Source organism: Anastrepha obliqua, chromosome 4, assembly GCF_027943255.1.
Source record: "Anastrepha obliqua isolate idAnaObli1 chromosome 4, idAnaObli1_1.0, whole genome shotgun sequence".
NCBI lineage: Eukaryota > Metazoa > Arthropoda > Insecta > Diptera > Tephritidae > Anastrepha > Anastrepha obliqua.
In genome coordinates, this window is record NC_072895.1 from 48,505,074 (window position 1) to 48,519,077 (window position 14,004).

The 14,004-nt window shown below is 36.8% G+C and overlaps 1 protein-coding gene across 2 annotated transcripts in view; it reads right to left on the reverse strand.

Moving 5' to 3' along the window:
- The window catches only part of LOC129243910 (myeloid differentiation primary response protein MyD88-like), a 79,363-nt gene extending 72,198 nt beyond the window's left edge, over positions 1 to 7,165 (reverse strand). The window contains exon 1 of one of the 2 annotated variants that reach the window (XM_054881352.1): positions 6,223 to 7,165. The gene's annotated coding sequence lies outside the window, so the exon portion shown is untranslated. Of the gene's footprint in view, positions 1 to 6,162 lie in introns of both variants that reach the window. The other variant, XM_054881351.1, reaches the window with a different exon arrangement.
- Positions 7,166 to 14,004: the final 6,839 nt, after the last annotated feature.

Below are 14,004 nucleotides of genomic sequence, written 5' to 3' on the forward strand. Positions count from 1 at the left end.
AGTTCAAGATTCCAGAGATGAAAATTAGACGAATAGGATCATAAGCACGTTGTCGTTGTTGTAACAACATACAGATTCACCAAAAATATTTAAACATAGGAAATTTAATGCTACAACAACCACATCATGCATACATGCATACTGCTACAACAACAACAACAATATCATACATACATACATACATATGTATATGCATAAATCCGGTTCGGTCTGGTAACGTAACGTGAAGGAAGTACAATCAAATTCATAAAAAAATTAAATATAATATATTTCAAACATTTCATAAATCTAATTTTATATTTGTGTTGATCAGAGACTGAGTTGACTGAGACCATTGTGAGATTTAATAATGGAAAATATGTACAATCCGCTTCGGTTAGCTTATCAAAAAGAGGCATATCTGTCCTTTTTTTTTGGCTTTTATTACAAATAAGCCATTTTAAGTGATTATAAAATTTTAGAATTTACGTGCAAGCAAAGAAATTAGTAAATTGCTTATAAATCCTAAAATTTTATAATCACTTAAAATGGCTTATTTGTAATAAAAGCCAAAAAAAGAACAGATATGCCTCTTTTTGATAAGCTAAGCGAAGCGGATTGTACATATTTTCCATTATCAAATCTCACAATGGTCTCAGTCAAGACAAATGAGGTGTTCCTATCGCTAAAACGTCTATCAAACTGACATAGCATGACGTCCCGTTTGTGTGCTAATTGGCAAACATCAACGAAAAACAAGAGAAACGATAAGCACTTCTTACTATTATTGACAAGCAATCATTCCGTCCGCCTGTCCGGCCGTCCGTCGGTTGATTGGTCGGCCGTACGGCCTTGTGTCGCCCGTGTTTCCAACGGGAAAGTGCTTGAACTCGTAGTAATTTTTTTAAATTAATTTATAAGTTTATGACAATCACATGGTCGACTCCCTTAGTTGGCGTGCGGCCAAGTAATGCAAACGTGCAGAAATTGGAAAGAGGCAAGGTGTTCACTCTAAGTGGATTCGTTTGCACTGCAAGATTAGGCTTGTTAGTAGTGGGTACAAATGATTACATTACTTTGCAGTCATTTTATTGCATTACGTGGCGCTATAAAGTTTCTAGTTGGCAGACTGAAAATAGGCAATGAATAATGTTTTTTTTTTGTTTTTTGGTACCTTTTAGAGCTATGCAGCGGTTTCAACAAGAATATAGATTTTCAATAGATGAGTATTCATATAGAGGTGACCAAGCCTAGTTTTTTGACGAAGGTACTGAAAAATATTTGCTATTTATTCCAAAGAAATACATTTTCCACATGTACTTGTTGGAATATAATCGAAATCTTTCATAAAATTGATTAATATTTATTGTATAAAAAAAAAGAACGAAGCACATTTTTATTTAAATGGTTTCGCTTACAAGGGGGAATTATGGGATTTTGAGCATTAAACACTCAAGAACTGTTTGTTGAAGAGCAGTATAATTGTATGTATATTTTGTTCGTGTTACTGTTTTGACGTAATAAGAGCTGAAATGCGGTTACTCTCAACACATTGGGTTTTAGGGGTATATTCCCAAGTAGGATTTTTGCCTATTATCGGTTTTCAAAAACAAATAATTTCGAGTAGTTCTAAAGCAACTTGATAACCTAGATCAAGTGGCCAACCACTGTTAGAGTCAATTTACACGATTTCCAATTTCTTCCCCAGGTGAAAAATCATGCGTGTCGTGCTTGGTGCCAGAAAGTGTATGTAAAGAAATCAACGGGGTAGGCAAGCACGCACAGTCAGCGAAATCGGGGAAACCCTCAGATTCAAATTTTACATCATCGAGGGGTCGAAAGTATTCACATTTTCGTATTTTTATTCACGTGCACTTTGAGCTCCTGCTCAACGAAGCGAATGACCAAGAAAATTGCCCACTTAAACGTCGAAAACAAGCAAGGAAAGCCTTAATAATAAAAAAGTGATCGTGTAAATGCACGAAGATTTTGTAAGACTTTCTTAAAAGAGAATGTGCAAAAAACCCAAGGTGAAAAGTGATTGTATAGTCTGACAAGTCCTTCTCCACCTGATCTTTGCAACACAGCGGAGGCTTTCCTCTTCCTCTGATACCACCAGCGAATACTTTCAGAGTCGGTATCCATTCGGAGGACATAACTCAGCCAAAGAAGCCGCTGAAGCATGTTGGACATACATTTTGACTATGTGGAGGTCGATTCTATGGATAAGTAGTAGTTTAGCCGATTTTTTTAGCCGATAGATACGATTTCCAGAACATATCCAGACGAGCTGGAACTTTTCGTCTGGGTCGGAAATTTTTGAAAGTATTTGCAGTCGAGTTTGACCCTAGATCTCTTCGGTTTAGTCGAAGATATATCTACTGACTCGTCTGGGAGGTGACTCAGGCTCTAACACGCGTGTACGGGGGCGATTCCTGTGGTACCACCTCAGCAAAATGTGCTTGCTGTGCTTCTTGACCGGGAACATGGCAGCCTTATTGTGAAGGGGTTATAGGGGATACATCCCGTGGCTGTCCTGATAGCAGTATATTGACAGGTCTGGAGGTTTTTCACTGCATATTACTAGTACTAGAAGACGTACAGTTAAATGGTATGAAAATTACAATAAAACGCCAAATAATTGTTTAATCATGAACATTTATTTTGTCGCCTTTAAAATAGGCTCCATTGGAAGCAATGCGCATATGCCAACGATTAGTCCAGTCATCCAAGCACATTTTAAACGTATTTTAAGAGATCTTCTTTAGTTATTTCAGCGAATTCTCCTTAATTGCCCCTATCGACTCAAAGCGGCGTCCGCGGAGTGGCGAGTAGCATAACTTTCACTTTTCACCGACTTGGACCTGGTTTTTTTAGTTTCGGCTCATGTGGATACAACCATTCAGCCGCCTTTTGACTGGTTTGCATGTCAGACGCGTATACCCACGTCTCATCACCTGTTATGACGCGCTGGGTAAACGTTGGGTCCGAATTTATTTGCTCAAGCATGTCTTCAGCCACCTTCTTCTGATGAGTTTTTTGAAAGAAATTCAACTCGCGATTCGTAACACACGCTAAGGACTCGAGCAACCTCCCTCAAACTTAAACGAAGGTTTTCCAGCACCCTTTCCCTGACTTTGTCGACGTTTTCATCCGTTGATTGGCGACCAGATCGGGGAAAATCTTTCACGACTTCTCGGCCCTCTGCAATAGCCTTATACCACTAGTAGACCCGTGTTTTTGATAAAGCACACTCGCCATAGGTTTTCTGCAATATTTTCAACGATTCGCCACACGAAATTCTGTTCAGAATACAAAATATAAGACAAATTCTTTGTTCGATATTTTTATCCATAGTGAAAATCGCAGAGCATTCTTGCGTTTGACTGTAGTAGCTATAATGCCTTTAAGGGCTTAAGGGTACTGCAAAAAATAGGACTTCAATTAATGCTAGAGTATTAATTTCGTATCCGATAAGTCTAGATTTATTAATTGAAGCATTGGCTTTATACAAGCCTATGCGAAAAGTATCTAAATTGCGAAGGTTTCTCACGACACATTCAATCAAGAAGGGACGAACAGTCGGTTTTACTCGAAAGAATGTCGAGAAGAAATGAAAAATCCAGAAGAGATCGTCTGTTATTTAATAATAATAAGCCCAATCGATTTACATATGTATATGAATGGCGTAGTTAACAGCAGCGTGTCCCAATTTAGACTGAACAAATGAAGAATATGGAATATGGAGCGAATATGACTCAGAGAATTACGAAGAATGACGCCAAACAAATGCCAGCATAGCAAGTGACTTGGAAATAATATAATTTATAAACAAAGTAAAATTGAACTTTGAATAAAAAACCACTCCTTAATCCCATCAACCAATTGAAGAGTGGTATCACATAAAAAGTACGATGCAATAAGTGGCTTGGGTAACTTAGAAAACGTTACTTTATGACAGTTAATTTAATAACGGCCGGTTCTACGAATCGGGCCTTAAACAGCTCAAAAACCTATTGTTTTCACTATTCTCGTTCATTGAGAAGCTTACTTAAAGAGTATTCGGTTCATCAAGATATTAAAATCGCCTTTCAAATGCACAATTCAAATTTTTTGTTTGTTCGAGACATAACAAATTTTAACTGAAGATATTAACTAAAGGGTGGTTAAATTTCAAGGGCCGATGTTGAATGTGAACCACACCTGAACGTCAGCGACACCATTGGACTTCTTTTTTTGGGGTTATTTGAAAGAAAAGGTATACGTCGATAAGCCAGCAACAATTCATGAGCTAAAGGAGGAGATAATTCGACACATTAACGGCATAGAACCTCAATTATGCCTCAGCGTCATCGAAAGTTTGGACCATCGGATGGAGGTGTGCCTCCGAGGCCGCGGCGGCTATTTGGCCGATATTTTGTTCCATACGTAATTGCGCCATACCAATATTATCATAATAAAGAGAAATGGCAATAATTTCCTAAAAAACGTATTTTATTCAAAATCAACACCGGCACTTGAAACTTAACCACCCTTTATTATTGGCTGGAAAGTATTTTTTTTTAGTTTTCGTGCCTTTGGTTAGTTTTCTCTCTTTCGCGCTATAACGATAACCTAAGTGTTTCACCTAATCCAAATTAATATTCAAATTTTTCCATTTGGTTAACAAACTTTAATACATTTCAATCCACTTAGTGTTGCGAAGGCAGAATTTGAAAGTTAAGGCTTTAGAAATTGTTATGGTTATTGTTGTTGTAACAGGATCAACATTCCAAATAAATGTCTGGAGAATTTCGTAATTTCGTTGGCCGGATATAAATTTGAATCGTTCCGGGAACGTATAACCGACTGTCATGGGAGCGCAAGCTATTTGGGTAGTTGACACTCCTTTCTTTTACTTTTGATACTATTTTCTTCACTTTTATAAAATTTGTATAACTCCGCTTGCTGTTATGCGCAACATTTTCCTTACGCCTAGCTAGTCATTGGCCACAACTCCATAGTAGGTCCCTACGTTTAGGCCTAAAGATCATATCGCACAACTGTGGGATCTACGTTCGCAGAACAACCAGATTTATATCCATGCAATGACTGTCACTTCAGCAGAATTCCACAAAAATGTTAGATTGTTTATGGTCTTAAAAATAGTTCAGGTATCACTGCTTGTGTAGCTTGAATGTTAAATAATTACCTGCAAGTACACTGCTTTATTAATTATTTGATTACACAAACATACTTACACGTAAGCACTAGACACTTGTAATATTTTCATACTTTTATTCGACCCAATTTTGTTGATGGATGTAAATATAATTGGTTTAGGCCGTCAATGTCAGTATTTTTGTAGTTGGGACTACAGCTGTGTTTATCAATTATCGCTATTATTTTTATTACATTTTTAATTGTGCTCTGCTATATGTAATATAATACATACATATGTATGTCATTGTGAGTGTGTATGAATATACTTGTGGGGCCTTGTGGGACGTTTTTGTGGTAGTACTAAGAATTAGAAATTACTTTTGCCGCAAGATATTCGTGATTATAAATCCAGGTGCTAGGGCGATTAAAAAGGTAGTGCCGCTGTTGGTTTATCTAAACGAACAGCCAACACCGATGATTTCAACACTTCTGAGTAAAGTTAGATTGAACAATGAATTGCAATATTTAGAACCAGCCGAGTTCTAGCTTATGTATGTATGCATGTGCACGTATTTTGTCATTTGTTTTACACATATGTGCATATATATATACGTATATCGTATGTACCGAATATACTACGTATAAATAAGAGTACTGCTTAAATTGGGGCTGTAAACAACTGATGGATATATGGGCCGTTTATGTTGTGATAACCCATAGCGCGTCAAACATCTATAAGCAATATAAGCAACTATACATTAAGTACACACACATACATGTATACATATAATAGATAAATTAGCAGCAGTAACAGCAATAACAGAACCTATATACAGAAGGTGTAGTTGAGCAAATTATTTTCAATTAGCGAATACACGGCAGAATAGAAAATAAAACAAAACATTCCAATATATGTATGTGGAATACTGTGCACAATACTGAAACACATAAATACATATTAAACAAATTGCGGTTTTGTCAATTGTTGCTGTCGTCGTAGTGAAAGAATGAAAAATATTGCTAAATGTGAATTGTGTTCACCTTCAGGCTGTCTGCGTCTCCGTCTGTGTCTTTCTATCAGTTAGTGGCGAGTGCGATTACCTCAATGTCCAAGGCGTACACCGTGTGCGTCGTGTGTTGACAACTAACGCACAAATTGCGAGTGCGGAGGTGCGGGTGTTGCGACTACAGCTACGACTCAGCTCCACAGATTTTTTCTGTTCGACTGTGCTGCCTCCACTAGATTTCGATGTACTCGTTACTAGTTCACTTTATATTGTTACGATAGTTGTTGTTAGTGCAGCCTTTTAAATGCGCGAATTTCAATTGTTTGCATATGACAATCATGCCAACATCACGCACAACAAACACCAATGATCACACTGACTGCCTGACTGACAACCGCAGTCAAATATGTTAATAAAAGCAATAATAATAATAAATGCGAACACAATTATTATTTTATTCAATTAACTAGTGCTGATATTTATTTAAATTTTTTGTTTTGCCCCAACATGTATTCGCGTGATATGTCGTTCGTATAGATATGTATAGATGTTTGCTGAATTTGCGCTTGAATTTTGTAATTAGTATGAAGGCACAAAAACACTTTGTCAATTTATTGGTTCAATAGTTCAAATTTTCCTTTTTTTTGCACTTCTACACGACGAATCACTTGTTGCGCTTGCTTAGTACTTCTCCTCCTATCACGATTGAGATCACAAGCCACATTTCCACTTTTTTAGCACTCCTTCTACGTTTAATGCGGCGGCGCTGGCACTTTGCCATACAACAGCAAAGCGTTGCCCAGTAGAGGCGGGCACAACACCAGATGCTTATATATAGCAGCCACAAAACAATAGAGGAACAAAAATTCTTCACAATAATTTTTTAACTATGCAAGTACAAAATTACTGCTATTTTTCTAATAAATTCATTCGTTAATAAAGCGAATATTGAACATCAAAATATAACTTAAGTGCGGCTAGCATGAAACGTTGAAAAGGCAGTGGTAATTCACGCACAAAAACACAACAAACGAGCAATGACGGCTAAAGACGACTGAGCAAAAGAGCAACGAGCAAATGTCAAAACAGTAGATTTAACGGCGAATTCATAGAAGGTGACTTCGCTACATCAATAACCACATCTACATGCATTTTTTTTTATATGATACTAGGATTATCGAAGTTTCCGTGAGAATCTAAACGGAGAATAATTAGCACAGTGCCGTACGCTTGAAAAAAACTAAAACCTAAAACTTAAAACCACACGCTCCGTAGGCTTATAGTGGTTAAGTTATATATTGTTACAATTGTATAAAAATAAAATTACGAACTGAAATTCTTCATATTTTTTGGGTTTTTATTTCCATTTGCAGCCATCCGGTAATACAATATTGTTCTCAAATCCAATGAATCGTTATTTTCGTTTAAAATTGGCATGTGATGGTATTGATAAATTAATTTGCATATAATTTTCATTGAAATATTTTGAATACAAGTATAGAAACAAGTAAAAATGCCCGTGCGATTGTGTATTTTATGAATTGAAGTGTAGTATAAAAGAAAATATTTTATAATGTGGCACACTAAAGTGAAGTTGCCGAAGGCACTTTCAAGGAAAACAATTGCAATACTATTATTTCCATACTATTGGGAGTTATAAAGGTTGTATAAGAACCACTTCTTAACATCTCCACCAAGCTTTGTTAAATTAATCATTTCCCTCTGTTTAAAATTTTCTATGCGGCATTAAATGAAATCCGACCCATCTAAACAAGCCAATAAGGTATAAACAAAGAAGCGCACTCCAACATTAAAATTCGCAAATCGTAAGAAAATAAAACAAATCGGCTGCTGTAGCGAAGTCACCTTGTGTGAATTCGTCTTTAGCTGAAGCGAATATCTTTGCACTAGTGTTGCCAACACCTATGAACATAAAAGGGAGTTTTTTAAGGCGTTTGTAGAACTAAAATAAGAAAATGAACATAATACTTATATTTATTAATTGGCGAATAGACTTTGAGATATTTTTAATTAAAAAAAAGGTCAAATTTATTTTAATGTTATCGATATATTCGGCCATATCGTGAATTCCATGCGAGCATATATTCCTATAAATGTCAATAAAATATGTACAAGAACATATTCCCTACTTTGTTTTTTTTTGTATTGAAGTCCATGGGAACGATTTGTTCACAAGTAATTCATAAAAGTGCCGATTAAACTATATAAAGATTGAAAAGTATCGCCAGATGGAAATGCGGGATGCTTGCAATATTGCAATATTATTTTTGAGCTGCTAATATAATGCTTACACAGAGCGAAATTTGGTGTATTCTTTTCTATCTTTAAAATTTGGATATCTAGATTGTTGGTTGCTAAATTTTAATATATCCATATATCTTTTTTGCAAAACCCTTAATATCAACAAAGCGGAGTAGACACATAGAAAGTGTTCCGCCGTCTCAAATGTTGTCTGCCGGACCACAATCTTACTCGTAGGTACCTTCTGAGATTGAGAGTAAAATGAGATTTATCCACCTTTTCTTAATTTTTCAAGAAGATAGTGCTAGTGTTATTTTTGTATGCAAGGGAATGCCCATTCGAGATCTGAAAGTGCGGCTTTGATGACTTGTGAAGCATGGGGCCTGGCGTTGTCGTGGAGGAGTATGGTTTGACCATGTCGATCAGGTCTTTTCCGTCGAATAGCCTCATTCACGCGGTGTGGCTGGGCAATGAAAGCTGCTTGTTGCCCCTGACTTTCTTTTCGAGTATTTTCCAGTGCACCATGCCCTCCCAGTCCCGCCAAATACATATCATGATCTTCTCGGATGAAGATCCGCCTTGACTTTCGGCTTTGGCGTATCTCCTGGAACTACCCACTTCTTTCTTTGCTTCATATTGATGTAGGTATAGCCATCATTTCTCTCGACGATTCGGCACAAAAAGCGCTGTTTATGACCGCGTGATGCTCGATGGCGGACGAGATGCTGAGAAGTAATTTGAAGGTGACTTTCTTAGTTTTTTTTGTTAAGCTTGTGAGTCAGCTGGGCTCCCATTTGTTCGATAAACCCCATGGAATGAAGAGTATAGAGAATCGTTTTATGACCGCAGTTAATTTTTTCCGTCAATTCACGATTCGTTTGGCGACCATTCTCCTTCAAAAGTGATTTGAGACGTTCTTCTTCGAATTCAGAAGGCCTTCCGCTACATGTCGTATTATCGACAACAAAGTTGTGATTTTTGAACTTTGCACACCATTTCGTGCTGTAGGCTCGCCTATGACACCATATACGTCGCAAATGTCCTGGGCTGCTTCGGCAGCTTTTTGACCTCGATGAAAAGCAAAGAAAAGCAGGTATCGAAAAGATTGATGTTTGCCTACTGGGTATTCCATTTCTAAGCCTCAAAACTAATACAAAATTAAATCACTCAAAAATACAATTAACATAGTTTTGAAGAGCAGAAAGAGTTGTATCGAATGAATACTTACCCTTTGCCAAACAGGAAACGAATCATTGTAAAATAAAAGAAAATATAAAAAACGCTATGAACTTATTCCTCAGCCCAGTAGTATTTCTTCAACAGTGGCGTAGCTTGAAGCTTTAAAAAGGAACGAATGCCTAGAAGCTGCGCGCCGTTAAATCCACACGCTTCTCCTTGTAAACTACTCTAGGGACTAAAGTTCGAGTTAAATTTTTATGGGGGTTAGTTGACATATCTGATGGACTGCTATCTGTGCTCAAGATACTCGTATACCAGATGAACATGCATGCGAATATTAAAGCGGAGGATTTTAGAGAACATACAAATGTATGCTTTTCAAACATATAGTAAGTAACGTGGCAGCTAAATGTAATGCCAAATACCAACGACCCCAAAGGACAATGATATTACACTTCAAAGCGAGAGGCAGAGATAAATAACTTTCCAAACAAAAGTAAGTGTTGGTAAGCGTTTAATATGCTTAAAAGGGAGAACGCAAATGGCTGAAAGGGCCCAAAGCAACAAGGCGCATCGATGGCAGTAGTTAGTAGAAACTGGCATATGAAAATACAAAAATTTACACAAAAGCACGCCACCCGAGAGACAAAGCGCAATGACATTGAAATATATGCATGTATATGTATGCAGCGGCATTGGGGCAGGATTGGCAGTGCTACCAATACTAACTTATATGCAAACATGGAAATATTGTTGTGATAAAGTTTTAACACAAGCCACTTAGACTATGAGTTCATATGCCTAGAATAGCGGCAAAAGTTGTTGGTAAAGGACAAACAAAATTTGTATACATACGTTCACACATACATATGTACATACGTAAATAATATAATATGTACGCAACATTCGTGTTGTAATACTCGTGGCAGTTAAGTTAAACAGAAATGTGTCTTGTACGTGTTGTGCCAGGGCAATGGCTTTTTAATTGACTAATCGAAGCTCAACATATACACGACGGCTGGCAGTTTGACTGGCTGGGTTGGCTGTCTGTGTAGTTTAGGTGAAAATTGAGAATTGTAGGATTAGTTGTATGATAGGAATTGTAGCTGCGGGTGTTTCTTAAGTAAAATCTATAGAATTATATATGCATGTATGAATGTGGGTACATATATTCATCTACATACATACGAGCATATCTGTGTGTGTTAATAATCTCAAGGGCACTTGTGTTTTGGTTGTTGTACCTGCTAAATATCGACATATCCGATACGCATTTCAATGCAAATTATGATTTAGTAGCAGTTTGCCTAATAATATTTGGGTGAGAATGCATGTAATTTGATAGTAAATACGCATGCAGAGAAGTAGAAGCTTTAAACCTTTATTGAGATAGCTTTAGTTTTATTATAGTAAATTCAATATCACATTAACTAATTCATATGAGCCGTAAGCCCTGGCAGCTAGTGCTCCTTTTTTATTGTAAAATAATAATTAATTTATTGTTATTTTCCATATATTAAATAAATAAATAAACTAATTCATATTCCCCATGACTTGCCATGCAACGAAAAAAATATTCAATTGATGGTTAGTGAAGTGCTTTTGCATAAATATTATTTCTTGAACAATTCGATAATAAAAACTGGGGAAACTATATAAAATCTCTTGGTTTCTTTAGATAAACGTCTTAATATTTCAAAATTCCTATCTAACTAAAACTACAACAACAGCTTCGCTGAACTTTGCAGTCAAAGCCATAATTGTTTTAAAAATTAAATATTTCCTTTACCTTTTTGGATACTCTCCAAAATCAACAATAAAATAAATTAAAAACCATATTAAATGCGACCAGAAGAGCTGCAATTGGCGCCTACCGCACTACACCTATAAATAACTTGACATACGAAGCCATCTTTATATATATATAACTGGCGCGTAAACCCTTTTTTGGTGTTTGTCCGAGCTCCTCCTCCTATTTGTGGCGTGTCTTGATGTTGTTCCACAAATGGGGGGACCTACAGTTTCAAGCCGACTCCGAACGGCAGATATTTTTTTTTTATGAGGAGCTTTTTCATGGCAGAAATATACTCGTAGGTTTGCGACCGCTATTAGAAAAATTTTTTTCTTCATTTTGGTATTTCACCGAGATTCGAACCTACGTTCTCTCTGTGAATTCCAAATGTTAGTCCCGCACCAACTCATTCGGCTACGGTGGCCGGTGTCTTTATCGTCATAAAAATATGAATGTCCTTCTAGGGCGACATAATGTTGATATATCTATATTTTCTCATAGTTCCTAAAGAGCCGGTGTTGATTTTGAATAAAATACAATTTTTTTAGGAAATTATTCTCATTTCTCTTTATTATGATAATATGGGTATGGCTCTATTACGTATGGAACAATATACTGGCCAAATGGCCGCCGCGGCCTCGGCGGCATACCTCCATCCGATGGTCAAAATTTTCGATAACGCTGAGGCATAATTGAGGTTCTATGCCGTTAATGTGCCGAATTATCTCATCCTCTAGCTCTTGAATTGTTGCTTGCTTCTCGACGTACACCTTTTCTATCGAATAACCCCATTCAACATCGGGCCTTGAAATTTAACCACCCTTTAGATGAAACATAGGGCATCAATAAACAAGTTATACAGCCCTATCATGCAAATCATCGCAGACTGTTTTTCGTAGAAACTAAGAAATTGTAATCATACAATTCGAATAGCTCCGAACGTACATTCGAAATTCGTAGAGTAGCATTCACCGAATACATTCGTAACGTCAAATCCTAGAGTTTCGTACAATTTTTCTACGACGACGTTAAACTCCGTTAGTTTAGAAAAATTAAAACCAGTGATAAAAAAAGATTTAAAATGAAACAAATAAAAGAGCTGTAATATGTAAGTCCTATATTAACTAAACCATAAATAAAAAGAAATTTTTGAACTATATGTACTTTTATGTGACTTCCACAGGTGTAAAGTTGTAACAACACGGCAGCAATATGCGACTTTGTTGGAGGCGCAATCAATCATGGCATTGATACCGTAGTAGCCCTTCCGGTTGTAGTAGAAGAATTTTTCTTTATTGGGGGAAATAATTTTTATGTGCGTCCGATCCACACACAAAATGATGCCAGGAAACCTATATTTTTTATAGAATTCCATCTTGCTTTACCGTTTTTAATTGGCACTCATGTCGAAATTTACCCACTGAGGACACGTTTGTAGTGAGACCAAGACGCATTAGTTAGTACATAGCTAAATGTCGACTGCCCCATTGTCACGTCGAAATCTTTGCCAACTCCATGCTGATAGTCTCCCTCCGTAGTCTCTAACCGTAAAACAGAGGGTAGTCAGACAACTGGAGTTTTGGACGATGACCTCATTGAGCTTGCGATGTCTTCAATAAAACTCAAAACGTAAGTAAATGCAGCTTTATTTAACCGGTAATTTTTGATGAACCTGTTTTAAACCGTATTTAAGTAAACATTTCTTTAATAAAAAGGCAAGCACTTACATTGGTTCGCCCATATCGAGAAAGTTGCTTGCATCTCTCAATATTTTTTGCTCAATTCTGAGACTCCGTTTGCTTCTCTCACTTTCCTTCTCCATTTACACAAGCGCACATGTCAAAGGATGCATTTTAATTTGAAAATTCAGCTAACTTGACAAAAAATTTAAAGACTATTTGCTAAATTGTATTGTTTACATCAAAGTGAGCTGTTGTCGAAATATCAAAATTTGACATTTGAGTTTGGCAGCACTTTTTTCGTATTCACATGGAACCCACGATTCGAATTTTTTCGTATTCGTAGTAGACGTTCGTATTCGAAGGTTTTCTATGACGGATCCTATGGTAAGGCTGATAATTTCCTTTGTTTAGAGCTAAATTTTTAATTTGACTCCAGGAACGGCCTGCTCTGTCCGCTTGTGCTGCTATCTACGGCTTCCTTAGGGATTCCAGTCTGTCCGTGGATGTCATCCCGTGGTTTCCGCAGTGCAGATAACCCTTGCGAAAATGACAGAGAAGTGAAGATGATCCCTCAATTCGTTAGTTGAGTGGAAGATCACCCTAGAATGCAGAACGCAGGTATCAGAATTTGGTCGTTGGTACCATGTGAGATGGTACCATGTGGTATAAGCACACATATAGTATAAGTTTCGAATCCATATATTTGCTAATAAACTGTAAATTAGATACTTTAGTAGTCACTCCCAATTTGATTGTGACCTGTCAGTACAACTTAACCTAACATTAGCTTCTCAATTCTGCAGCCAGCATGTACCGTCAACTAGTTGAATCACTAGCACTCTTATACTCGTATACACATGTACGTGTGTGTATGAGTAATTCTCTGCATTTCCCTCACATGCCCAAATACATTGGTATATGTGCTTATAAATTATTATTGCTTACATATGTATGGTAGGTG